Below are 27,115 nucleotides of genomic sequence, written 5' to 3'. Positions count from 1 at the left end.
AAATATTATGTTTTTATTTTTAAGCCAGTTATCTTAAGATCTTATCTAACTTGGTTTCTGGGGTTTTTGAGGGTAAAGTTTCCCAACATCCCACTTCTCATACATTTATCCTTACACTTAGGCATGAATTTGCAAAGCAATGCCTCAGAATGTTTCTGGAAAAAATGTGTTAGAATTTACATCATATGGCTGAATAGCAGTGTGGTTGAATATGTTGGTTTTCTAATTTGCGTCTTCACATTTGTTTATGTTAAGGATAGAACCCCAAAGAGAATAATACTGGTTTACTTATTCAATGCTTATTAAACAATAACAATATGCCAGCCTCTGTACTATTCAGTGAGGATACAAAGATGAAAAGACAAGGTTGAGTACTTTAATAATATTTATATGTTCTGGTGGTTCAAATTTTTTTACACAGTGCTTTTCTTAGAAGAAGAAATATTTGGATGATGTTCAGTAAACACAAATTTTGTGTTATCTTTGAATCTGTTTGGTAGGTTTATGATGTTAAAGTTCTGTTTAGGTTCAGTTCAAGTATATTTACCAAAGACAAATTAGAACAGGGACCATCAGTTTAGGGATTTATTTCATTATAATAGCAAGATTATGTCATTTGGAATTGGAATTTATTTTACACTTGGTCTGATTTTTAAATCATTTTATGTGACTTAAATGTAAAATTATAATGTAAAATAATTATTTTCAGTTATGCACCCCAAAATTTGAAGCCACATTTGTTTTGAGGGAATTTTGAATATGAAGAGCTCAGAGTATTAGAAGTTATATTGAGTGGTGATTATGCGTAATTTTCCTCTCTTGGAAAATCTATCTGTGATGGTATGTTTTCTTTTTAATGTACATAAGCAAGTAAAAAACACAAGGAGAACTTCAGCTGTAGACCCTGCACTTTAGCATTAGTAACTGCTAATCTACCCACAAGTATCAGTGATTTTTTTTTGCACATATTACAATAAAAATTACTACCACCACCTTAAGAGCTGATTAGAATAACACTTTATTTATTTATTTATTTATTTCATTTGTTTTTTTGAGACAGAGTCTTAACTCTGTTGCCCAGACTGGAGTGCAGTGGTGCGATCTTGGCTCACTGCAACCTCTAATTTGGGTTCAAGTGATTCTCCTGCCTCAGCCTCCTGAGTAGCTGGGATGACAGGTGTGCACCACCAGGTCTGGCTAATTTTTGGTGTTTTTAGTAGAGACGCCATTTAGCCATGTTGGCGAGGCTGGTCTCAAACTCCTGACCTCCAGTGAATCCACCCACCTCGGCCTCCTAAATTGCTGGGATTACAGGCATGAGCCACCGTGCCTGGCTTGCGTATTTTAATTCCATATTTTGCTTATATTTTCAGTATTTAAACATTTGCATATTTAAAGACATTAGTATACTTACAAGTAAGGGAGATTCTATTAGATTAGATATTTTAAAACCTCTGAAAAGTAATTCATTTCTAAGTAATAGTTTGTTGCTATGTACCTTTAATAAATATAGCAATTAGAGCTTTCATATTCAAGAACTGTCAGTTGCAAGGACTGGACACTCTAAAAATGTACAACTCTAAAGAAAAGGTAAAAAATCTGCCTATTGAGCCATATTAATGGGAAGAATAAGTAACCTTTTATAATAGAAGTTATGTAAGGTGAAATAATGATGGCAAGGATTTTGTTTTCTTCATATATTTTTTAGGAGAAAAACTACTGTAGGAGAGGGAAAATTGCTTCTGTGTACCCTTCTAGATTTTTTGGCTGGTCTATGAATTAAACTGACATTAGACAGATTAAAGGGAGAAAAAACATTTAATTACTCACATATGCACAGGAGTCCCACCAAAATATGAGACTCCAGGAAGCAGCCACATGATTGAGACAGATACTATCTTAAGCTACAGTAAGGAATAGGAATAAGGATTTGGGGGTACTGGGGAGTGGTAGAGACGAATTGTGGGAAGGCAGGAGGAGGAAATGTGTGGTGAATAAAGGTTACTTTGCTATGCAGATAATAGTCTCTCCAGTGAGAAAAAATTATCTATGAGTAACTCTCTTTCTGGCAAAGATAGATACGTTTACTTATAAAAATGTCCTTTATGAATGGGAAATTATACTTTAAGCAAATGGGTAGGCAAAGTGCTTTTTCTGCATTGACTGGTTCTCAGTTTCTTTCAGCTCAAAATAATACTTCAAAATGGCATATTTTGGGATGACTTGTTCTGACCCCATCACTACTTAGTGGTAAAATGCTACCCAATGTTATAACATCATGTGGCAGTTTCTTTTAAAAAGTCTTTAGACGTGATATAATTTCCTCAAAGCTTTATGATGTAAAATGAGGTATCTCAGATATGGACTTCTGCAGTGAGAGGATCCCAAAGGCTTTATATCCCCATATGCTATTGTGGATTGGGGTACAGTGGAGAAGAAATGCCAGGATGTTTATCACATTGAAAACTTAGAGCATCTAATTATTATTCACTTAGAAATCAAATTGTTTTCTGTGGACTTCCTTCTCCAAGGAGATTCAAAGCACTTGCTATAAAAAGGGAAGATCACAGCTTGCTTCTCTGTTTTCCTTCCTCCAGGCAAAACCTTGTGTCACTTGGTTGGCTTAACAGAATTAACTTTTCTCCTTGGATCGCTGGTCATTGTTTTTACGTAGTTCAGTAACTATTAAGTACTTTTCATCTGTGATTAAAAGCCTGTTGCTTCTGGAGGGTCCCTGGCATGCTATAGTCCTATGACTGGGCAGCAGGTTTCTCACCTTCCTAAATCTGAGCAGCACAGCCCTGCTGGAGGGTAACCCACACCTGATGTTTCTTCTTTTGTGGTTGGTGAGTGCTAAGGGTGCAGCTGCTGCCCTATCAGCTTTCCCAGAGTCACAAAGAGAAGCTCACACTTGGAAGGGACCTTATTCATTGCCTGCTCCTGTTTTGCTGTCCATCCATTGATATCCTCATCTACCTGCTCTAGTCCTCAGTGTGGTTCAGGCTTCGCTCTACCCATCCATTTGGATTTGGGCCCCAAGCTACAAAGTTCATATTTGTACAGATCTCAGCTATGTCCTCCTTTAAGTTCTATACCTCCCCGTTCTAGTTTTGAAATAAAAGGAAATAAGGAGGAGAAGAAAGTGACCAATATTCTCAGGGCTACCTCAAAGCTAGAGATAGAGAATAGGAACAAGCTCACAAACTTGAGTGTGCTGAGCATAGCTGACACCAAGGGCAGCCAGTGCTCCCTGTATCTTTATGGTCTGTAAATTCAGTGACCTGAGGGCAGCTGGGACAACTGTTTCTAGTGTTCTTGCTTTTTCCTTTTTCCTTAGCCACAGTGCATTAGTTTAGGCAGATACCTTCAAGCCACTGACCATTGCTTGCTTACTTGCTTCCTTCCGTCTTCCCTCCCTCCCGTCTTCCCTCCCTTTTCTTCCTCCTTTTCTCCATTTCTTTCCCCCACCCTCCATTCCTTCTTTCTTTCCTTCCCTCCCTCCCTCCTTCCTTCCTGCCTTCTTTTCTTCCTTCTTTCAACAAATATTTGATGAACCCCTATCTAAGGTGATTGGGATACAGAATTGAACTCAGTCACTGCTCATATACAGCCTACACATTTAGTAGAAATGACAGACGGCATTTAAAGAAATGCAAAGTGTAAATCGAGCTAAGTGCTATGATGAACACTATAGCTGGATGTAGAGGTCAGGGAAGAGCTGCCTTTGGAAAGAAGTATTTGAATAGAAACGCGCATAAAGTGAGGGGAAAGCCATGTGCAAGATGAGGGTAGTAAGCACACTCACTTCTTTGATCTTACCTGGAAGAAAGTCCATGAGCTCATTTCCTAATGAGTTGCCACTAGTAGGCACTAGTAGCCTACAATCTGTTGCCACTAGTAGGAAGCCTACAATTTTGTTTTGTAGCCTTCACATTCATACTTACCACTAAAATGTTTGCTTCCAGCATCAAAATTTACTCATGAGAGAAAATAAGTTTGGAAGTTAATTTAAACTTTTGATTAAAACTGTGATTTCCAAAAATTCTGCTTTGGTAGAAGAATAGTCTTATGTTTACCTTTATTGTTACTGTAAAATATGAATCACATTGAAATGTATAATTTTAAGATGAGAATCATGTTGTGATTCTTCAACTCACTGAAAATAAAGTACCTAATTTTGATGAGCTAAATTGTTCTAGTCTTTGTTGGAGTTGTAGATTTATCCATAGCTGGCTTCCATCTGTTACATTCAGATGATAATGATAAAATGCATAATTTCTACCCAGTCTTCCAGCACAGACTAGCTAGAAGACAAAACTGTTTTCTGCTAGGTTGTTGCCCTTCTTAAAATGTCTTTATTTATTATTTTTAAATGCCTTCTGGATATAAAGAATCATTAAATGCAGTTCTAAAACTAACTTTTCATATGTGAAAATGTTTCATTTAAATTATTTTGTTGTAACCCGGCGCGGTGGCTCACGCCTTTAATCCCAGCACTTTGCGAGGCTAAGGTGGGCAGATCACCTAACTGAGGTTAGGAGTTCGAGACCAGCCTGGCCAACATGGTGAAACCCTGTCTCTACTAAAAATACTAAAAATACTAAAATTAGCCATGTGTGGTGGTGCATGCCTGTAGTGTAGTGGAGGCTGAGGCAGGAGAATCACTTGAATCGGGGAGGTGGAGGTTGCAGTGAGCTGAGATCATACCACTGTACTCCAGCCTGGGCTACAGAGTGACACCCTGTCTCAAAAAAAAAAAAAAAAAAAATAGATCATTTTGTTGTGTTCTTGTTAGTGTCCAAAATCCACTTGAGAGATTCTTTCAGAATTGTAAAATATAATTAGAAGAATTAGGTTTGCCGGGTGTCATGATTCATGCCTGTAATCCCAGCACTTTGGGAGGCTGAGGTGGGCTGATCACCTGAGGTCAGGAATTCGAAACCAGTCTGGCCTACATAGTGAAACACCATTTCTACTAAAACACAAAAATTAGCCAAGCATGGTGGCGTGCACCTGTAATCCCAGCTACTTGGAAGGCTAAGGCAGGAAAATCGGTTGAACCTGGGAGGCAGAGGTTGCAGTGAACCAAGATTGTGCCACCTCACGCCAGTCTGGGCAACAGAGTGAGACTCTGTCTTAGAAAAAAAAAAAGTGTTAGGTTAGAGGATGAACCCTAGTGCATTTCTTAATGTTATCCAATCAAATAAAAAAAAAATCCACAGTTTTTGTCAATGTTTTCATGAAAATGCCTTGGAAAAATGAAAACTATGCAAATTAGGATTAAGAAACTACATCTTGATTTGGTTCTTTTTGCTTATTTCAAGAGACAGGCTTCCAAGTTATTATGCTGTCCTATAGCTCAGAGGATAAAAGAAAATGCAAGATCAAGTAGTGAATAGAGATCATTATACAAAGGAATTTGCACTATTTAGAGATGTTCTTAAGTTTAATGCTTCTTTCTTTCTTTTTTTTTTTTTTTTTTTTTGGTGAGACAGAGTCTCGCTCTGTTGCCCAGGCTGGAGTGCAGTGGCGCGATCTCGGCTCACTGCAAGCTCCGCCTCCCGGGTTTACGCCATTCTCCTGCCTCAGCCTCCTGCGTAGCTGGGACTACAGGCGCCCGCCACCTCGCCCGGCTAGTTTTTTGTGTGTGTGTTTTTTAGTAGAGACGGGGTTTCACCATGTTAGCCAGGATGGTCTCGATCTCCTGACCTCGTGATCCACCCGTCTCCACCCGTCTCGGCCTCCCAAAGTGCTGGGATTACAGGCTTGAGCCACTGCGCCCGGCCGTTTAATGCTTCTTTCACCTGCTCTTTTATTATTTTCTACTACATGAGTCAATACTTTCTTGTTTCATAATGAATGTTACTCTTATTTCTTAATGAGCCATGCTCCATAATTCTGCAGTTATTTACACAAATGGTCAGAACTACTGTCCAGAATTTCAGTGACTTCTGAATTGAAGTCCAGAATTGAAGTACCAGTAATTTACTGAGTTGCTTGCTTGCCAATTATTGTAAATAAACTAATATCATGCCTCAGATTAATGATTCCATAAAGAAGATTCAGTTTTTTAGTTTCATATATCTACAGCATGTATCAGTAACTTTTCTCAAATCCTAATAAAAGTTTGTCAGCTTAATGCATTTATGCATGAACTTAACTACCATTAGTTCTCAAATACTTCTCTTGAAAATTGTAAAACCCAAATTATATATTACACCTATTTGAAGATAATCTGTTTGAAGAAAATCTTTCATTAAGTTTTTTTTTTTTTTTTTGCAAAGTCTTTTTACCACTAGGATAATCTAAGTGTAATATTTTGAGTGTAATGTTTGATTGTCATAATGCCTTCTAATAAAATGTAAAACAAAAAAGTCAGACTCTTTCAAGATAGCTTGGGTAGCCTTGCTGTAAAGCCTTGCAGAATGGGGGCCCCTCTGCCCACTTCCCTCACCCTCATTGCCTTCCCTGAGGCTCCGTTGCAGTCAGCTTCCCTTTGGCTGGTTGTTTGGAAATAGTTCACTGTAGTCTATCTCCGGCAGCAAGAAGAGAGTTAATTAAAAAAACAGACATGTTTAAATCACTGATAGAGGGAACTATGGTGAATTTTGTTATAACATCCAATATTTGAACTTTTTCCTAAATGAAAAGTTACATTTTTTAAAAAAACTTCTCTGTCATGTGGTGCCTCATTCCTGTAATCCTAGCACTTTGGGAGGCTGAGGCAGGTGGATCACCGGAGGTCAGGAGGTCGAGACCAGCCTGACTAACATGGTGAAACTCTGTCTTTACTGAAAATACAAAAATTAGCTGGGCATGGTGGCAGTCGCCTGTAATCCCAGCTACTCTGGAGGCTGAGGCAGGAGAATTTCTTGAACTCAGGAGGTGGAGGTTGCAGCGAGCCAAGATTGCGCCACTGCACTCCAGCCTGGGAAACACAACGAGACTCCTTCTCAAAAACAAACAAACAAAAAAACTTCTCATAAAAAATCGTCATGGGAAATTCCATTCAGTTTATGTTTTCTCCCTCGTTCTTCATTTCCCTGCACCTGAGCCATTCGTCTTGTTCTTTCCTCAATGGCTATGTTAGAAACTGGTAAATATGTCTTGCCTCCTCTGCCTTCCCTGCTCACCCTCAGTTCATCAGGAAGTCATGTAGGCTTCCTGCTTTTGCTTCCCAAAAATTAAAGAAATCTTAGTCAAAACATCAACAAGTCTAGATCATTTGGCCTTTGAAAACTTTCACTTCCTAAAAGTTACTTGTAGTCAACGTGTTTATAGTTCCTTAGGAAAGGGATGTGTATGAAACTTGGTGTTAATAAAAATAGCAATACTAGATAGAACGCTGGGCTAGGGAGATGGTCATTTCTAGAGATTCATCAACTGAAGGAGAATGTATCTCACTATAAGGTAAGAGGCTTTTCTTCGCAGATCATCGAACGTCTGGATATAGTTTTCAGTGTTCATTTCCTGAGGGCACAGATTTGTATTTGATTGGCCTTTTTCTTATTGTCAGTCTTAAAAATCTTTAAAACGAAAACCTATACTCTTTGGAATCAACCCGGAAAAATCAGTAGCTCAACTTTAAATCAGCAAATGGTTAAATATTATTAAAAAGATATTACTTAAGTCCTTGAGTTAGCTGGTCCTTATTCCCAGCTTATTAAAAAAAAAAGAAACCTCAGCAAAAACTACAAACTAGTAAGATAATTTCTGAATCCAAAAGATTGAAAATGAGCAGCACAGCTCATTTTCTTACCAATAGGTAAGAAAAAAAATAAGATTATTAATTCTCTTGTTCTGTGTTTCTCTTTGAGAAGGTCCATATCTGTTGCTGAGTAAAATGACTAATGTTGAGAGACCTTACTAAATTATAGAAGAAACTTCTTTGAGAGGTATAGTAATAAGAAATTACTGTTAGAATTATTTACACTTACCATATTGGGGTTCTACGGCATCATTTAACTGCTAGAGCTTTTTAAAAAAAATCCGCATATTTCACAGTAACTATAGTAAAAAAACCAACAAGAGGTGTAGCAAATAAAAGGCTTTTAAATGTATTTCATATTATTATGAGATGTTCATTTTTCCAACCAGCTATTTCTTGTTATTGTGTACATGGTAGGAGGAACAAACAAGGATGTTTATCCTGACTTCACTCACTGAGGGAGAAAATAAAAATGGCAGAGTGAAATCATCTTATTATAATGTTGCAAATAGTTTTTAAAATCCAGAAATTGTGGCTGGGTACGGTGGCTCATGCCTGTAATCCTAGTACTTTGGGAGGCCGAGATGGGCGGATCACCTGGGGCAGAAGTTCGAGACCAGCCTGGCCAACATGGTGAAATCCTGTCTCTAATAAAAATACAAAAATTAGCTGGGTGTGGTGGCATACACCTGTAATCACAGCTACTCGAGAGGCTGAGGCAGGAGAATCACTTGAACCTAGGAGGTGGAGGTTGCAGTGAGCCGAGACCACACCATTGCACTCCAGCCTGGGCAACAGAGCGAGACTCTGTCTCAAAAATAAATAAATAAATAAAATGAAATAAAATAAATAAAAATCAATCCAGAAATTTAAATAAAGGAGCATGCCAAAAATACTAATAATAGTTAATTTTTACTGAGTGCTTATTAAATGCCAGTTACTAGTCTGAACATTTTATGTATTCTCTTATTTTATGATCACCCAGTAAGGGAATCTAATTATTTATTTCCTTTTAATAGATGAGATAACTGAAGCCCAAAGATGAAAAGCAGCTTGCCTGAGGTCACACAGCTAGTATGTAGGGGATCTCAGATTCAAACCAGGGAGCCTGACTACAGAATTGGAATGCTTATCTCCCTCCTGCTTCAGATATTTATGAGACATATGCAAAAGCTGAGACATGCTACTGTGAGAATGTGAGTTAGCCTTAAGCAATTTGCTTTATGAATAACCATATTATAATTGCACAATAATGATACAGTGAATAGAAAGTGTTAGTAGAAGTTTCAAGATACAATTAAAGATAAGTTGTGGAAATAAAGAATATATCCCTCTGGGACTGATTGTCAATGGCAATTCATTTATATCAACATACTAACCTTAAGCAATTAATCAGAATTATGATCGTATCTTTATTGTGAACATCTATAACAACTTGACAAATATCCATTTATCCTAAAAGTGCCTCTCTGGAGTAGTCCTGAGGAGACCAGATAATATAACTGCTATTACAGTGTCTGAGATTTAAGTGGAAAAAAACCCAAAGGCACAGAAAACTCAATTTGTCCCAGTGTGTTCAGAATGCTTAGCCTTGTTGCTGCCTCACACACTTTCCGCCTCTAGGTCTCATGGTATATATGTCAGAGCTCTAAGAGATGAGTTGAGTGTTGCCCAGGCCAGGCCAACTTCTCCCCTCTGTGCATCCTTGCAGCTAAGGAGATCAGCCTTGAATTGTTCAACTGAGAGGAACATGCCCATCTCTACTTCTGCATGGAAGCGATGAGGGAGGGGAGGTGCATCTAAGTTACCTGCAGGGCTTACCCAGCCAACACTCCTTCCCCTAATTCCTACAGAGAACCTAGCTTTGAGGTGTCTTAGCTTGCTAAAAGTTTAAGGACAGCTAAATTAGACAAAGCATTAATACGATTGAACCTATCGGGGCACCTGTGAGGCTGCCTGCTTTGTTTATTGGTTCATCCATGGAGAATAGCTAGCCTTACTCTTGCCTCAAGGCCACAAACTCTGCCTTTTACTCTGGAGGACAGTCTCCAAAGTGTGTGTCACTGTTTACAGGGCGATGTGGAGAAAGCAGAGTTCGGCCTACACCAGTTTATCACTGCTTCTGACCAAAGGCCAAAGATGTGGCCAATGTGATGTCATCTTTGTACCCAGAAGCACAGCTCATTACATATGACAAACTAATTTTATGGAATTTTCTGATATGGAGTCAAAGTGTGCTATCCTCAGGAGAAATATTGTGATAATCTAGGTGAAATTAGTATTGCAGCAGGATGACTTTCTTTTCTTATCTTAGCTTTTATTTCCCTGGCAATGTTTTAAAGACATGTTGGCTGTTTTGTGTTCCACTCCAAGAAACCAAATGCCATAAACTGCAATTGGCTCAAAGATAAATAATCTTATTTTGACTTAGCACAAATCAAAACCATATCACAGCATACAAAGTTGCCTCAAATCAGTGATTTTAGATAAAGTTAATGATGCTTCATTCTCACACATATATTTAACCATTTAGGTCAAGTTTTTAAAGTCTTGTGACCAACATCAATTCAGCAAAGCACTTTTCTGGCTATTGGGATGTGCTAGGTATCTTTTAATTGTTCTTAGAAAACCCTGCTGCTTTGATATTTAGGGTGGAGAGACTGAATAGTACAAAAACAAACAAAGAAAGAAAACCAAAAAAAACAAAAAAACCCAAAACCAACCACTAATGTCCCCCTTATAATTTTCTGACAATTGAGAATTATGTTAGTAAATAGAACTTTTTTCTTTTTGAAGATTTAGTCATTTTGTGTTTTGAAGACATTTTAAAAATCCCCACTCCAGATATGAAAAGCAGCATAGCTGTAAACTTGACTTGGTATTATTTATCTTTGTTGGCTACACCTGGGTTTGCCTTTTTACACATATTATCTCTAAGTCACACAACAGCCTTGCAAGGTAGGAGTGACTGGGTACACTGGGGAAGCTGCAGTTTGGAGGAATGCCATGGTTGAGATCAGGTAATGATTACCTGAAGGAGCCTGAGGTTAAAGATCTGGGTCTCTCTGGCTCCAAAGCCACTAACCCCAACTTGATTTGCTGAATTATCAAATGCCAAGGAGAATAAACATCATTTGTAGAGGAAAGGTGAGAATGATATGATAGTGTTTGCATTCTGCCCTTGGACCCTGTGGGGACAGCCAAGGCAGGAAGGGTCTTCAGCCCCCACCGCCTGCCTCTTTGACTCTCTCTGCCTGAGACCACTCTGTTTGGCCACTCCTGTGATCTTTCAAATTTTGAAACTGGTCCAGCATGAGGCTACCTTGATAAATTCTGATAAAAGTGTCACATGTCTAGGTCTTCCTCTGGCAGTCTGTGGTTTTTCAGGGCTAATTTTACATGGAGAAAGGCAAATACACACACACACACACACACACACACACACAAACACACACACGAACTGAATTAGTCACAGAGTTGAGAATTGCTGGTATTTTAAGCAAAAATACCCTCCCGTCCTGAAGCAGACCAGGGCTGGTATCTGGATTTTAGAACCTTCTAGACAGCCTGCATTGGTTCCTCTGACTCCACTAGATTTCCTCAATGACTGTCTGACCCCAGTGGCACCTTCCTAGTGCTTCTGGACATGATGTACCAACCTTCCTGGGTATTTTTCATTTCAGGCCCCTGGAAATCTGACCCTTGTTCCTCACTCCTCCTTGATATTTCTCCTGGCAGTTCAGGTTTTCTGATGTGCTTTCTGGCTGAGAGTTCCTACAGGTGCTGTCCTTCAGTGAAGGTCTGTTTCACGTACTGTGAAGCTGGTTTCTCTACTTTGTCTTTATAATGGCCTTCAGTCATTAGGGAGAATGCCATTTTATCTGGGAGTGCAGGCCAACAAACTCCTATCTCTTCCTGTTTTCTTCATGAACTTTTTTTGGGTCACCTACAAAATTCTCAACCCCTTCTGAGATCGTTCAGTGAATCATGTGCAAAGCAGAGAAGATGAGCATGTCTAGGACTAAGCAATTGGGCTCTTCCTAGATCAGTTACTCCTCTCTGCCCACCTCCCCAGGTTTTCTCTGATGACTCATTATCCAGGTGGTGCTGGAGGAAATGGAAAGTCCTTCCAAAGTCTTTTAATGACCCCCTCAAAGCACATGGCATTTTATACGTAACCTGACAGGTGGGGCTGACCTGGCACTATGAGCTAGACCATCATGTTCTCCTGCAGAACATAAACAATGTCATAGATCAGCACCATCAGACAAGGCCGTGCTGTGACTGTGATGAATAAAGGCATAAAAGAAGACCATTCTGTAATCATGCCAGAACACTGACAACCACATGAACGTTGTCAAAACCACAGAAATGACCAAGCATTCCCCCGTGCTGACTAATAGCAGTGCTACTGCAGCCTTACTATTTATCACTGTTGCCTGCTTTTTTCTTCCTGCTCCTAAGTAAATCTTAAGATATCCCATCATAGAACTATGGCCACTTCCTGACAGCATCCAATCCAGATAATCTTTGAGCCCTCCCCCAGATATCTAACACAAGTCCATGTCCTATGTTAAGTCCTCTCTAATACTTTCTTACTGAGACACCCCACAGTTCCCCATTGTGCACGTCTTCTTCATTGCACAAGTCAATAAGCCAACTTTATCAACAGTAGTTATGTTCCTGGTACCTTCAGCTGGAGGATGTTGTCAATATCATGACAATATCATAAATAACTAATACTTATTTAGCACTTGCCATGTGCCAGATGCCGTTGTAAGTTCTTTGCATATATTAACACCTCTAATCTTTGTAATAAATTATGAGATTGACACTTTTATTATTCCCACTTTGTAGATGAGGAAACTAAGCACAGAGAGATTAAGTGGAAGTCCTGTTTCTCTAAAGAGGAACATTTCATCACAAGTTTGAGCAGAAATTACAGAACAGGCCAAGAGAACACTTCATTTCTCCATGACCTTTAGGACCAGGGTGACTGAGAGCTAGGCTCATGCCCTTGGGCTATGCCAAATGGGGAGAAGGTCCTCTATACTTGCTCATTTTAAGTCAAAACCTCAAGGACTGGAGAAAGAGTGAAAGAGTAGGCCAGTTTGTGAAGATTTGTTATTTTCTTCAATGCAGAAATATGATCTGTTGGCAAGAACAGTGAGTTTATATAGATTTTTATGTATCATCTGCATACGTCCTGTGCTATTTATTGAGTGATTTCTCTGTGACAGGCACAATTTTAGATGTTAACTAATCAATGCCAAGCTTGCGATATCTCACTGCTCATCTCACCCAATTTCTCAGCAACTTTTGACACAGCTGATCCCTCCCTCCTTGAAAAACATTCCTCAGCTGTTTCTGGGGCCACACTTCCTGGCTGTCTCCCTGTCTCCGTGATCATGCTGTCTCAGTCTCCTTTGCCTCCTCTTCTCCCTGACTGTTACACATTCCTGGAGTGGCTGTGGCTCAGATTGCCATTGTCTTCTTTCACCATCTATACTCACTTCCTGGGGCATCTCATCCAGACTCATAATTTCAAATACCACCTACATAACTGATGCCTTCAAATTAATATTTCTAACCCAGAATTTGGCCATAACTACAGACTGCTTTACCAAACTGCCTGCTTGACACGTCATATCACCTATATCCAGTCCATTAGAAAATCATTTCAGCTCCCAATTCCAAATATATCTAGAATCCAACCACTTCTCACCATTTTCACTGGTGTCACTCTACCCCAGACCCCTGTTTGTTGCCTGGATTAGTGCTATAGCCTTCTAACTGCTCTCCCTGTTGTTACCCTTGCCCTTCTACAATATCTCCTCCCTTTCTTCTTATGTTAAAGTATAACATAGATATAGTGATGTGCACAAATCTTAAGAGTACAGCTTGATTTCTGCAGATGTTTATTCCTGTGTACTTAACACACAGATCAAAAGATAGATCATTCCCAGCCCCCCAGGAGGCTTCCTCCCGCCTCTCTCACTGCTGGAAGTCACCACTCTCTAGACTTCTATCCCCATAAATTAATTTTGCCTATTTTAACGCTCCTTATATATGGGACCATACAGTTGTACTTTATTATGTCTGTTTTTTTAATTCAACATTACATCTGTGAAATTCATCTACATTGTTGCTTGTAGAAGTAATACATTATTTTTTCCATGTTTTATAGTATCCCATTATATGAATAAACCATAATTATCCATTCTACTGTTAATGGTCATGTGGATTAATTCCAGTTTCAGTCTATTATGACAACTGCTGCTATGAATGAAAACATGTGTTCACTCCTCTTGAGTACTCAGTATTCTTAAAACAGAGGTCAGATGGTCCTGTTGAAATGTCAAATTACATAATTTCTTGATCCAAACCCTCCAGCAGCATTCCATCTTTTTCAGAGTAAAAGCTAGAGTTCTGGCAAAGGCCTACGAGACCCTATACTCTTGTACTCGAATATGGCACATTTTCTAAAAGCATTGATGTTGGAGCTCCTTAGAAGTAGAAAATCACCTGTCCCTCCTAGGTCTACAGAATCAGAACCTGCTTTGAGCAAATCCCCCAGGTGGTTCACATGCACGTTAAAAGTTTGAGGAGCTCTGCCCTTGGCAATCTTTCCCTTTGCCATCACCCTTCCAACCTTGTCTTCTACCACTTTCTCCCTTGCTCACTCCATGCTGTCCACACAGTTCACTTTGCTGTTTCTTAAACACCCCAGGCATTTCATAGTTGAGGGGTTGTCTGGGCAAGACCTGGTGAGCAGTTTCCTCTCCTGACCCAGTCGCAGGATTCCTGTGTGACCTTAATTTTATGGTATGGTTTCTAACTTTTTATGCCCATAATGAATGAACTCAGGATAATTATGGGTGATGGACATAGGATGACTAACAGCAGGTAGCAGTGATGGGAGGTGGGGGAAAGGGGGCAGGTGGGATGAACAGAAACAGATGTCAGAAGGAAAAGATGAAGATTGGACTGAGGTTGAGAGCTCCCCCAGGGCAGGAGCAGGGTCACATTTCTCTTTGGCCCCTATAGTGCTTGTGTTGATTATATGGCCTCTTTAATTGAGGCCAGAATTTTTCAACCTCAACACTATTGATATTTGGAGATGAAAATTATTTTGTTGTGTGTGGGGGGGTCCCCTGCATATCATATGTTGTTCAGCAGCATCCTTGGCCTCTACCCACTAGATGCCAGTAGCATACTTCACTTGTGACAATCATAAGTGTCCCCAGACACTGCCAGATATCCCCTGGGAGGCAAAATCATGCCTGGTTGAGAACTACTACTTTGAGACTAAAATATCCTAAAGGTATCAGGGAATTACCTGTGCTTAAATTCTTGACCACTGCTGGGCTTTGGTCTTACTCTCATTTATATCAACAACTGTAGAAGGTCTGAAATTTTTATCCTACATGCAGGCCAGCAAGTCAGCCTGCCATAGTTTCATGGATGCTAGTGGAAGACACATGACTCCTGGGTCAGAGAAAAAGGACTTATTACTCACGTCAATAGTAACATCCAGTGTATTTGCATTTTCTTGCATCTGTTCTCCTTGTCCTCAGATCCCACAGGAGCTATGTGATCAGGGCCAGGAGATACTAGATATGTAATGGTTGCATTACATGAGATGAAGTCTGACATAAGGAATCCAAATCCAAATATAAAGAATCAACATTTATTGACCCATAACTGTGTGCTTTTACTAAAATAATGCTAATGGACAATAAGCATGCCTTTCCTTTTCTCTTGAGAGAGACACCATCTCTGTCTTCCAAGGCTTTTGCTATATAAACAAGAATATAGGACATATTTTCTGGAGGAAACACTGTCAGTGTCTTTGCTTGAAAGGCATACAGAGATGTGGGAGACCCATGGAGAATTGCTTCTCAAAAATGGACCACAAATTTTGGCTGTTTTCCTTTCCTTTCCACCATCCTCTCTGTCTTGGGGGTTCCTTTTTACTCATGAGACTTCACACAGCAGACCCTGTTCTTCCTTACTTTCTCCAAAACACACAGGTACTGAAAAGTGGCAAGTATGCGAGAAGGAAATGAGAAATGGTCAGGAGATCAAAACAGAACAGGACAGGGGAATCTTTTAGTTATTCCAGAGTTAAAAAATGATCTTGGCCAGGCGCAGTGGCCAAGGCAGGAGGATCATGAGGTCAGGAGATCGAGACCATCCTGGCTAACACAGTGAAACCCCATCTCTACTAAAAATACAAAAAATTAGCCAGGCATGGTAGATAAAAGACATATATCAAGATGTCCTTTTCAACTCAAGCAGATGAGAGGTCACAATAATAACCAACATCAGGAAAGTTATAAAGGCTTAAGCAGTCTAAAAAGTTCTTACAATACTTATTTACTGTTTTAATATTTATGGATTTAGAGCATTTATTGATTCATAACTGTGTACTGTTGTTGATATAATATTAATCACGCTGTTTCAAAACCTTCCACAGGCTTTCAGTATCACTGGGAATAAAATCTGAAACACAATGGCCGGAAAGGTCCCACATGATCTGTCCTCCCCTGGCCCCACCCACCTCCATCTGACCTCATCTCACCTTCATGTCTTCATTTCTACTTCATCTTCCCTCACTTTGGCTGTTGCTCTAGTTAAATAAAGGTGTAAGCAATACCAAATATCAGAGGAAAATGAATTCATATATCAAAATTATTATGTTTTCATTTATAAGTTTCAGTGAAAGACCTTAGGAAACAAGAAGGAAATTCACATTAATTAGGCACTTTCTGTGTGCGAGGGACTATACTGGGTTCTTGTGCATCTTTTCATGCTGGTTTTTGTGTGGGCAGTGATGATTTTTCTTCTGCTTGGTTAGTTAAGAGGTAGCTCTCAATTTCTAGCTCGTGATCTAATTTAACCTATCATGATCTTAGATCTTTTTCATCTCATGTTTACATGGTCATTCTTCCTTCATCTTACCCGTGTGTAGTTTGACTGCTCTTCCACAGATGATTTAATCTAATCAGAGCAGTGTCTCCAGAGTAGCTAAGTATTGATATGAAAAGAAGATTTTAAATGAAATTTTGACTTTACCCGCTGAGTACACAGTCACAGTCAAAGTATAGCAATGTCATGGTGAGATTTTATTCTTCTCCATGTCTAGCATGAACTATGATATATCACATGCACTATTGACTTTTTCTTCTTTACTAACAGAAGCTCTGAAAAAACAGGAGTATGAATTATTTTTATCAACTTTATCTGAAATTTCATAAAGATCATTTTTTAACTCTGGAATAATTAAAAGATTCCCCTGTCTTGTTCTGTTCTGATCCCCTGACCATTTTTCATTTCCTTCTCAGTTTCCTTTCCCAGGGCTTACATACTTGCCACTCGAAAGGGTAGAGTCCCAGGCCTTCCACTTCTATGGGATCTTCCCCAACAATGGCTTTTACTTCCATCACTTTAATCTAGGAATATACTGGAAGTTCTCAAACCTAGAACTCCAATGTGGACCTCCTGCCTGAGTCTCAGATCCATCTATCTCACTGCCTTTTGGAGCCAGGGCTGCCACAAATAGTCAGGCAGCTGTGACGGTGGAGTGGCTCCATGTAAATGGATGCCGACACTTGAATATTTTCCAGGCCCTGCAAATTCAGCACATCTGAAGCTGAAGTCATCTGGCCTTCAGATTGCTTCTCCTCCATTCCCTGTCTCAATAAATGGCACCTGTATCCACTAATTCTAGGATTCCCCAAACCCTGGGCCACGGACTGATACTGGTCAGCATTACCACCTGAGCTCCACCTCCTGCCAGATCAAGGGCAGCATTAGATTCTCATAGGAGTGAGAACCCTGTTGTGAACTGTGCACATGAGGGATCTAGGTTGCGCGCTCCTTATAAGAATCTAATGGCTGATGATCTGTCACTGTCTCCCATCACCCCCAGATGAGACTGTCTAGTTGAAGGAAAACAAGCTCAGAGCTCTCACTTATTCTGCATTATGGCAAGTTGTATAATTATTTCATTATATATTACAATGTAATAATAATAGAAATAAAGTACACCATAAATGTAATGCACTTGAATCATCCTGAAACCATCCCCCGACCTGGTCCGTGGAAAAATTGTTTTCCATGAAACTGGTCCCTGGTGCCAAAAAGGATGGGGACCACTGCACTTGCTGATCCAGCTAGCAGCTGAGGAGTGTATTCGTTTCCTAGAGCTGCCTCAACAAATGTGCTAGTTTTAAGCAACTGAAGGTGATTATTTCACAATTCTGGAGGCCAGAAGTCTGAATCGAGGTGTGTCAGCAGGCCCACGGTCTCTCTGAAGGCTCTAGGGGAGAATCCTTTGCCTCTTGCAGCTTCCGGTGGCTCCAGGCATCCCTTTGCTTGTGGCTGCATTGCTCCAGTCTCTGCCTGCATCTTTACACGGCCTTCTCCACCTGGCCTCTCTACTCTGTGTGTCTTTTATAAGGACATTTGTCATTGGATTTAGAGCTCACTTGGGTAATATAAAGTAATCTCATCTTAATATCCTTAACTTAATTATATCCCCAAAGACTTCCAAATAAGGTCGCATTCTTAGGTTTCTGGAGTTAGGATGTGGACCTACCTTTTAGGAGCCACCATTTAACCCACTATAGGGAGTCAACCCCTACTCTTCCCTTCCTTCTCCACCCACATTCAGGTTCCCACAGTTCTTACTGATTCTATATCCTTTGGTGCCCATGTACTTCTTTCTGTTTCTGCCATCCTACTTCAAGGCAACATCAGCACCTGCCTGTCTGAAGTGAAAACTTCCCTAGTGGGTCTGCCTGTGTTCAGTCCTGTTCCCCTCTATTCCTTACAGGGCCATTTAAAATGCATATCTGATCATGTCACTGTTCTGTTTCAGTCACTTTGTGGCTCCCCATGAAGTCTAACATCTTTAGCATGGCTTGCAAATTCCTCCGGTCCTGCCCTCTTTCCTCTCTTACCTCAGTTGACTCTCTCCTGTTTTCTTCAGTAGTCCTTGCAAGATTTATTTCATTTCCTCAGATTCACCATGCTTACTCTTCTTTCCAGGCTTTGGCCCATGCTGTTCCCTCTGCCTGAAGTGCTCCCCACTTCTCACCCCTCATTCCTATCTCCTCTCACCTGGCTAACTCCTATAGATCTTCAGCTTCAATGTCATTTCCTCACAGAGGCCTCTCAGGACCTGTTAACTAGCTCTGGCAGCCCTGCCATGTACTTTCATAATGCCCTGAAGTGTACCTGTCATAGCTCTGATGACCAACATTGAAATTTCTTCTTTAATACTTGTCTCCCTCTACTGGACTATAGACTTGATGAGGGCAGGTGCTGTCTTCCATCCTTAGCATCCAGAGACTGCCTGAACTCCCCATGAGTGGATGGCAAGTGAGGGAATGAATAGAGAGTCTTCATGAATAGTTTATTTTCCAATGATTTATTATAGGAATAATTCTGAATATCTCTAAGAATAAAACAGGAAATTTGTGAGGCTGATATGACTTTTTTTCAGGGTGCACATTTTCGACTGCTGAGTCTTGTGACTGGATAAACAAGCCAGGGGAGGAGTGCCTTGTGCCTGAGAGCTGGCTCAGGTATGGAGGCCCTGTCTTGGAGCAGACTCTTCCTCTCATCATATGGTCCCTCTGTGATTTGGGACAACTCAAGGATCTGCTAGGAAGGTACATCAGTTAAATTTAGTCTGTTGTTTTTTCTTTATGTATTTTTTTTTTTTTTTTGAGACAGAGTCTCACTCTGTCACCGAGACTGGAGTGTAGTGGACGATCTTGGCTCACTGCAACCTCTGCCTCCCAGGTTCAAGTGATTCTCCTGCCTCAGCCTCCCGAGTAGCTGGGATTACAGGCACCTGCCACCAGGCCTGGCTAATTTTTTGTATTTTTAGTAGAGACGGGGTTTCACCGTGTTGGTCAGGCTGGTCTCGAACTCCTGACTTCAGGTGATCCACCCACCTTGGCCTCACAAAGTGCTGGGATTACAGGCATGAGCCACCGCGCCCGGCTATGTATTTTTTAAAACTACAATTGTTGGCCATGTTTCTAGACCAGCTTCCAAACAATACAGTCCTACTACACAGAGGAAACAAGTGAAGAACTTGCTCACCCTCTCAGCACAGTCCCATTTCCTCCCAAGAGATGACCCCTTTAAAGCGTGTTTCAGATCTTCTCTGCATTTACAGCCTCAGGTAGTTATTTATAGCAGTGTGAAAAAGGAATAATATATCCCCATTTTATGTAACTTTCTCATGGCCACACATCTGCACATTTGTAAATGCAAACTTTGCCTGGACATCCAGGCATTTCCATACATCCTCTGAAACTGAGATGGAGGTTCCCAAAGCTCAGTTCTTGACTTTTGTATACCCACAGGCTCAACATCATGTGGAAGCTGTCAAGGTTTGGGTCATGTACCCTGTGAAGCAATGACCTGAGCTGTACCTTGGCTCCTTTTAGTCCCAGCTGGAGCTGGAGCAGCTGGGATGCAGGGCACCGTGTCCCAAGGCTATACAGAGCAGTGGGGCACTGGGCCTGGCCCATGAAACCATTTTTCCCTCCTAGGCTCCTAGGTCTGTAATGGGAGGGGCTGCCACGAACATCTCTGAAATGCACTGGAGACATTTTCCCCATTATCTTGGCTATTAACATTTGGCTCCAAACTCCCAGTACCAATTTTCTGTATTAGTCTGTTTTCACACTGTTAACTAGGTAATTTAAAAAAGAAAGAGCTTTGCCGGGCGCGGGCTAACCTGGAGAAACCCCGTCTCTACTAATAAATACAAAAATCTAGCCGGGCGAGGTGGTGGGCGCCTGTAGTCCCAGCTACTCCGGAGGCTGAGGCAGGAGAATGGCGTAAACCCGGGAGGCGGAGCTTGCAGTGAGCTGAGATCCAGCCACTGCACTCCAGCCCCAGCGACAGAGCGAGACTCCATCTCAAACAAAAAAAAAAAAAAGAGAGAGAGAGAGAAAGAAAGAGCTTTAATTAACACACAGTTCTGCATGGCTGGGGAGGCCTCAGGAAACTTGTAATCATGGCAGAAAGTGAAGGAGAAACAAGGCACATCCTTCTTGGTGGCAGGAGAGACAGAGAGAGGGGGAAGTGCCACACTTTTAAACCATCAGATCTTGTGAGAACTCACTCACTATCACGAGAACAGCGGGGGAACCACCACCCATGATCCAATCACCTCCTACCAGGTCCCTCCCTCTACACATAGGGATTATAATTTGAGATGAGATTTGGGTGGGGACATGGAGTCAAACCACATCAAGGGATGAGTCATTCAATCCAAAATATTTATTTTGCATCTATTATGTGCAAGGCACTGTTCTAGGCACCAAGGTTATGGCAACTGAACAGAAAAGAAAAAGATACTTTGCCCTCATGGGGCTTACATTTTAGAAGTGGGAAAAAGATAAAATAAAATTTAAAAGTGAATTATATAGTATATCTGAAGGTAAAAGTTCAGTAAAACAGGGAAGGAAAAGGGTGTATAGGGGATGAGGCACTTGCAGTTTTAAAAAGTGGAATCAGTTAGCTCTCACTGAGAAAATGATATTTGATAATACTAATATCCAAATCATAGGATTGTGATTTATGATTGAATGAGAATTAAATGAGTTAATAGAATAGTACCTGACACATCGTAAGTACAATACAGAGTAAATATTAGCTATTTTTTTTCTTTTTTCTTTTTTCTTTTTTGAGACACAGTCTTGCTGTTTCACCCAGGCTGGAGTGCAGTGCCATGATCTCAGCTCACTGAAAGCTCCATCTCCTGGGTTCACGCCATTCTCCTGCCTCAGCCTCTCAAGTAGCTGGGACTACAGGCACTCGCCACCACGCCTGGCTAATTTTTTTGTATTTTTAGTAGAGACGGGGTTTCACCATATTAGCCAGGATGGTCTTGATCTCTTGACGTCATGATCTGCCTGCCTTGGCCTCCCAAAGTGCTGGGATTACAGGCGTAATTACACTGCGCCCGGCCTATTCTTTTTGTTTTAAATTGTTCATCCACAGCAAGAATATATCAGAATTTATTTGATCATTCTCTTACTGGTAGACATTTAATTGGTCCCCAGTTTTGTTCAATTACAAATACTGCTTATATTGAACAGTCTTGTATTTATGTATTTCTTTGATCAAATACATAAATATTTTAGTAGATAACTTCCTGGACATGAAATTATGGGGGAGAAAAGCATGAAGGTTTTCTATCAGACAGATACTGTCACATTGTCCTTAAAACTGCTGTACTCTTCTTCTGCTTTCCCCAGAACAGTGCATGAGTGCACTCTCACCAACAAAGGATAGTATCAATTTTTATCTATATGAGACTTAAAAATGAGATCTGTTTGTTGTTTAGATTTTATTTTTCTACTACAAATGAAGTTGAACATTTTTCATAATTTATTTTTTATTTGTATTCTTCAGTGAAATGCCCTTTTTCTATTGGGTTAACTTTATTGGTTTGTAGATTCTCTTTACTATTATTTGTTAAATCATATATATAAATCTGATAGGCTAAAAGTATGAGTTTATATTTATGTATTTGTGTATACGCACACACACACACACACACACACACACACACATCCACTCCCATGTGGCTGTTGAACACTGGAAATGTGACTAGCACCTCTGAGAAACTAAATTGTTAATTTTAATTAATCTTAATTTAAATATCCAGTATGGCTAGTGGCTACCATATTGGACAGCACATCTCTGTAGTAACTTTAGATGTCTGGCAGGTAAGACAATTTTCAAAATTTTCTTTTCTTGTATATTTTCCCCTCCAAGGAAATCTTACAATGAGCTTGTAAAGTTCACTAAAGTAATTTCTGATCAGATTCTGATCAGTATTTCTTCCTGGGTGTTATATTTACAATATTGTGAATAACTATTAATGGGTTTTGGCATATAGAAAATTTGTAATGTTTGTGTGTTGATTATATATGCAACCATTCTGCTGATTCTGATTAGAATCTTGTTGATTCTAATAGTTTGTTCAGTTTATTTTCTTGAGTTTTAAAGCTAGGTAATCATTATCCAGTTGTATTTATTTCTATTTTTACTGTACTATGGTTAAAAAATATGGCCTATGTGATTTCAACATTGATGAATTTATTGGGATGTTTTATTGTGGCCTAATACAATGTTCCCAAAATATTTATAAAGAATTTAAAAATATTTATTGGCTATACATATATGCACATATTAAGCTTTTGGATTTAATTGCTCAATCCTTAATATCCCTATATTTTTCCAATTTGACTTGTATATTTCTGAAAGAGATGGTTAAATCCTACCATTATTATTTATAATTTGTAAAATTTTTTTTGTATTCCCAACAGTTTTGCTTCATATAATTTAATGTTTTGTCTGATTTATAAAAAGTTCTCAACTGTTCTATCTTCTTCATTAATTATATGTGCCTTTTATCAGTGTTAAAGTGTACAGCTCAATTAATTTACACAGACTGAACATATTCCTTAAGCTCCATCCCAGCCCCGTGCAGTCACTAACCCCACTTAAGGATAGCCACTATCCTGACTTCCAATAGCACAGGCTAGTTTTTTTTATCTACTTTTGATCTTTTTACTTCTGGTTTATCCTTTTTTGTGTCTGGCTTCTTTTGTTCAACATTAGGATTATGAGATTCATTCATATTGTGTGCCGTGTTATCATACCTTCTGTTGGACTCCCTTAGCAGGAGCTGAAACTGCAAGCCAAATAGAGAAAACATGCTGGCACATGAGGGGCATGTACATCCTGGAGTAGGGAAGGAAGGTTCTCATCGCATGGGCTGCGTTCTTTTCTTCTGTCCTGCATTACCTCTGTTATCTCCTGTTCCAGATGTTCTCTTTATGCACCTTGATCCTTATCTATTATGCTGTTGGTTTCCCTCAAATGTCTGGTAGCCCTTGGTTGCCTTTTCAAATGTATGATGAAGAACCAGGTTGACTATCTTGAGGAGCTGGCATGGATTTTCTCTGCAGTCTGTGGGCCTTTTGGAATGAGCAACATGTGCCAACACAAGAGCTTCCCTTTAGGGTGGATGAGCAAGAAGGAGGCTGAAGAACCCCACAATTGCCAGAGAACAAAGGTTTACTCTGGGACGAAGCATGGTGTCATACTTCAGGCCTCAGTGGTACTGCCTTCTATTTTTTCTTTCTTCCTTGTCTGCTATCAAAGTGCAGAATTGCCTCGATATCAGCTCTTCTCTTTCGGACCCATCCCCTAGAACAAAAGCTTCCCCCAAGAGATTTGCCACTTTGGAGAAAATCTGGCTGGGGACAAACACTGCCACCTCTGTATGTATTGGAAGGGAGGGGCACCATTTGTTGTTACGTGGGTAGTTACTGAATTATTTCCAAGCTTGGAGCTTCTCTGGCATTCTTATAGGCAGAATGGTCCTCCCTGGAGTCTGCTTTAGGTTGTAGTTTCTTCTACAGAAACTCCTATAGGTCTTACCATCATTCTGATCCCATCTGCTTTCTCTCTTTCAGAAATTTCTCAACATTTCTAGCTTGTGGATGCCACCCTTTCTTGCTTTCCAGCCCCATTATGGAGTTATTCTTTTAAAAAGTATTGTTAGCTTATTTTTATATAGATAAATACAAAGGAAAAAAATGAATAGTCTATTATGTCACTACCCAGTAATCCCTGCTTATATTTTTCCTTTTTAATATGATTTTTATTATAATGAGAGAACTCATAAATAAAAAAATTATATAATACATTTATATGGAAAGAAGAAAAGATTACCATAGTTCTGTTGTTTCAAAACAGCCGTATTTAGTGGTTCTGTTTTTTTTCCTCTGTGCTTTTTTTGTTGTTGTTTACTTGTTGTACTCTCTAAAAGAATTTTATATTATGCTTTTTGCACTTGACACTGTATCTAAGCACTTTCCAGTACTGTGGCTAGCCTTCATAATGTAGGAACGTCATTGTAACAGTTGCAGGACATTTTATTGTATTTCATTACCTCCTTATCCACTGCCCTGCAGTTGGACAGGGAAACAAATCTCTAACTTCCCAGGCCTGAGTACAGATTCATTCTGAAATGAAGGCTTAAGGGATTTTATTTCTTTATAATAAGGATAAATTTTTGAATAGTTAATATGTGTACATGAATCAAAATTCTAAAAGAACAACAAGGTATATATTGAAAACTTCCTCTTATCCCTGTCCCCAGCCACCTGGTTCACCGCCTCAGATTCATCCATTACTAGTTTCTTGAATAGTCTTTCAAAGATAGTCTATACATAGTTAGGCATATTGGAATATGAACATATGTATGTATGTGTGTATGTATATACAGAAATGACGAAAAGTAGCTTACTATACCCTTGTCTATACCTTGCTTTTTCCACTTAACAATACCTTACAGAATTTTCCACATCAGGACATGTGGCTGCATAGGGATGATGATGATGATGATGATGATGATGATGATGATAGGGAGGAAAAGGAGAAAAATAGTTTCTACTGAGTGCTAATTCTGCTGGAAAGTGGAATTACTAGATCAAAGAGTAGGTGCATTTTAAATTTTAATAGTTGTTTCCAAATTCAGCCACAGGGTTGTACTACTTTTTATGCTATTCTCATTAACAATGAAGTCTCAAAACCCCAGAGGTAGTTACTATTATTACCCATAGTTTGCAGATAAGGAAACAGAGAGATTAAGGGACCTACCCATGGACACAAAGCTAATAAGTGGTGGTGGCTGAATGCAAATACAGACAGTCTGGTTGCAGGGCCCAGATGTGGCCCCTTCACTACACCTCTCCCTTTTGCTGCCTTGTGCAAACTTCACCACCCTCCATCTCTGGAACATTTCCATCTTAACCAAATGAAACCTTGTACCCATTAAAGACAAACTCCCCACTCTCCACTCCCTCCAGTCCCTGGCAACCACCATTCTCCTTTCTGTCTCTCTCTATTAATTTGACTACTCTAGGTATAAGTGGAATTATATAATTTGTTCTTTTGTGATTGTTTGTTTCACTTAGCAAAACGTCTCCAAAGTTCATCCATGTGGTTGTATGCGTCAGAATTTCCTTCCTTTTTATGGCTGAATAGTATCCTATTGTGTGTATATGCACATTTTATTTACAGAGTCATCCGTTGATATGCAGTTGGGTTGCTTCTACCTTTTGGCTGTTGTGAATAATGCTACTATGAATGGAGGTGTACAAACATCTGTCCAAGTCCCTGCTTTCACTGCTTTTGGGTGCAGACCCAGAAGTGGAATTGCTGGATTACACGTTAGTTCTATGTTTAATTGTTTTAGGAATCACCGTACCATTTTCCACAGCAACTGCATCATTTTACATTCCTGCCAGCAATGCAAAAGGGTTCCAGTTTCTTCACATCCTCACCAACAGCGGTTATTTTCTGTTTTGTTGTTTGTTTGTTTGCTTTATTTTGGATAATAGCCATCCTCTTGGGTGGGAAGTGGCAACTTTTTGATTTTTAGTGTATAAAGTATGTCCATATTTTCCTTTATTTTCCCTGCCTTCCTTGAAAATATCTTTGCCTCTCTAAGGTTATAAAAGCAGTTTCAAAATTTTACATGTATTTATTATTTCATTTGGTACATTTAGGGCTTTGAATTATCCGGAATTCATTTTCTGTTTTATCTGATATTGGGGACACTAATTGTCTTCCTCTGGACTGAAAACCAGTGATGCCTGCCTGCATTGTTCCTGGAAGCTCATGCATTTTCCTTTCCACCATCCTGTCATTTCTGTGGCTCCTCTCCACCTCCCCCATACATACCTGGGGCCCATACTGAACCACTATTGTTTTCAACACTTCATATCTTAGCTTGCATGTCAATACTATCAAATTAGGCTTTCAGTTTCAGCAAAATAAGTCAGTGTGACTAAACAACTCATAATGTAAAATGTATGTATTTTCTTATTAAGGAAAAACATTCAAGAGGACCAGAAAAGTTTTATAGTAGAGAATTGTAATTACATTTATATTTATGCTTCTGAATTTGACCTCTCATTCCCTATCTGTGGCTATTCAGTTTGGATTTTTATTTAGCATTACTTTGAAGTTGGGGAGTGGTGAGTGTCTACAGGGATTAAATAGCAACAAATCTAAGATTTGTTGGTTGTAACTGGGTCAAGCTGACCTTTCTGTAGAAATCTTAGATTTATACAAATCAGAACATAATAGCATATAAAAATAATGACTTTTTTTCAGTTTCAGGAATTAATGGTTATTTTCTAAAATAATGAGATGTTATGTTATTTTTGCAATCATATGGGAATATGAATGTTGGAAGTATTATTTTCCAGAAATGGATAACTAAATAATGAATACTTTCCATAATCTACTTTTGTTTTTATATTGAAATCGGGCTTAAATGAGAAATTT

The 27,115-nt window shown here is 39.6% G+C and overlaps 1 protein-coding gene and 1 long non-coding RNA gene across 4 annotated transcripts in view; both read left to right on the top strand.

The window, feature by feature from the left end:
* Positions 1–27,115, top strand: part of PLGRKT (plasminogen receptor with a C-terminal lysine) — a 77,789-nt gene that overhangs the window by 33,983 nt on the left and 16,691 nt on the right. The gene's annotated exons all lie outside the window — the stretch shown is intronic.
* On the top strand, positions 7,028–19,441 carry LOC117098552. The gene is made up of 3 exons (XR_004443461.1): positions 7,028–7,410; positions 8,728–8,904; positions 19,221–19,441. It is a non-coding gene; the product is annotated as an uncharacterized LOC117098552 (long non-coding RNA).

This window comes from Trachypithecus francoisi, unplaced genomic scaffold (assembly GCF_009764315.1).
Source record: "Trachypithecus francoisi isolate TF-2019V2 unplaced genomic scaffold, Tfra_2.0 Lachesis_group16, whole genome shotgun sequence".
Classification (NCBI taxonomy): domain Eukaryota; kingdom Metazoa; phylum Chordata; class Mammalia; order Primates; family Cercopithecidae; genus Trachypithecus; species Trachypithecus francoisi.
The sequence above is the reverse complement of the archived record's forward strand: the minus strand, read 5'-3'. Positions and strand labels throughout refer to the sequence as shown.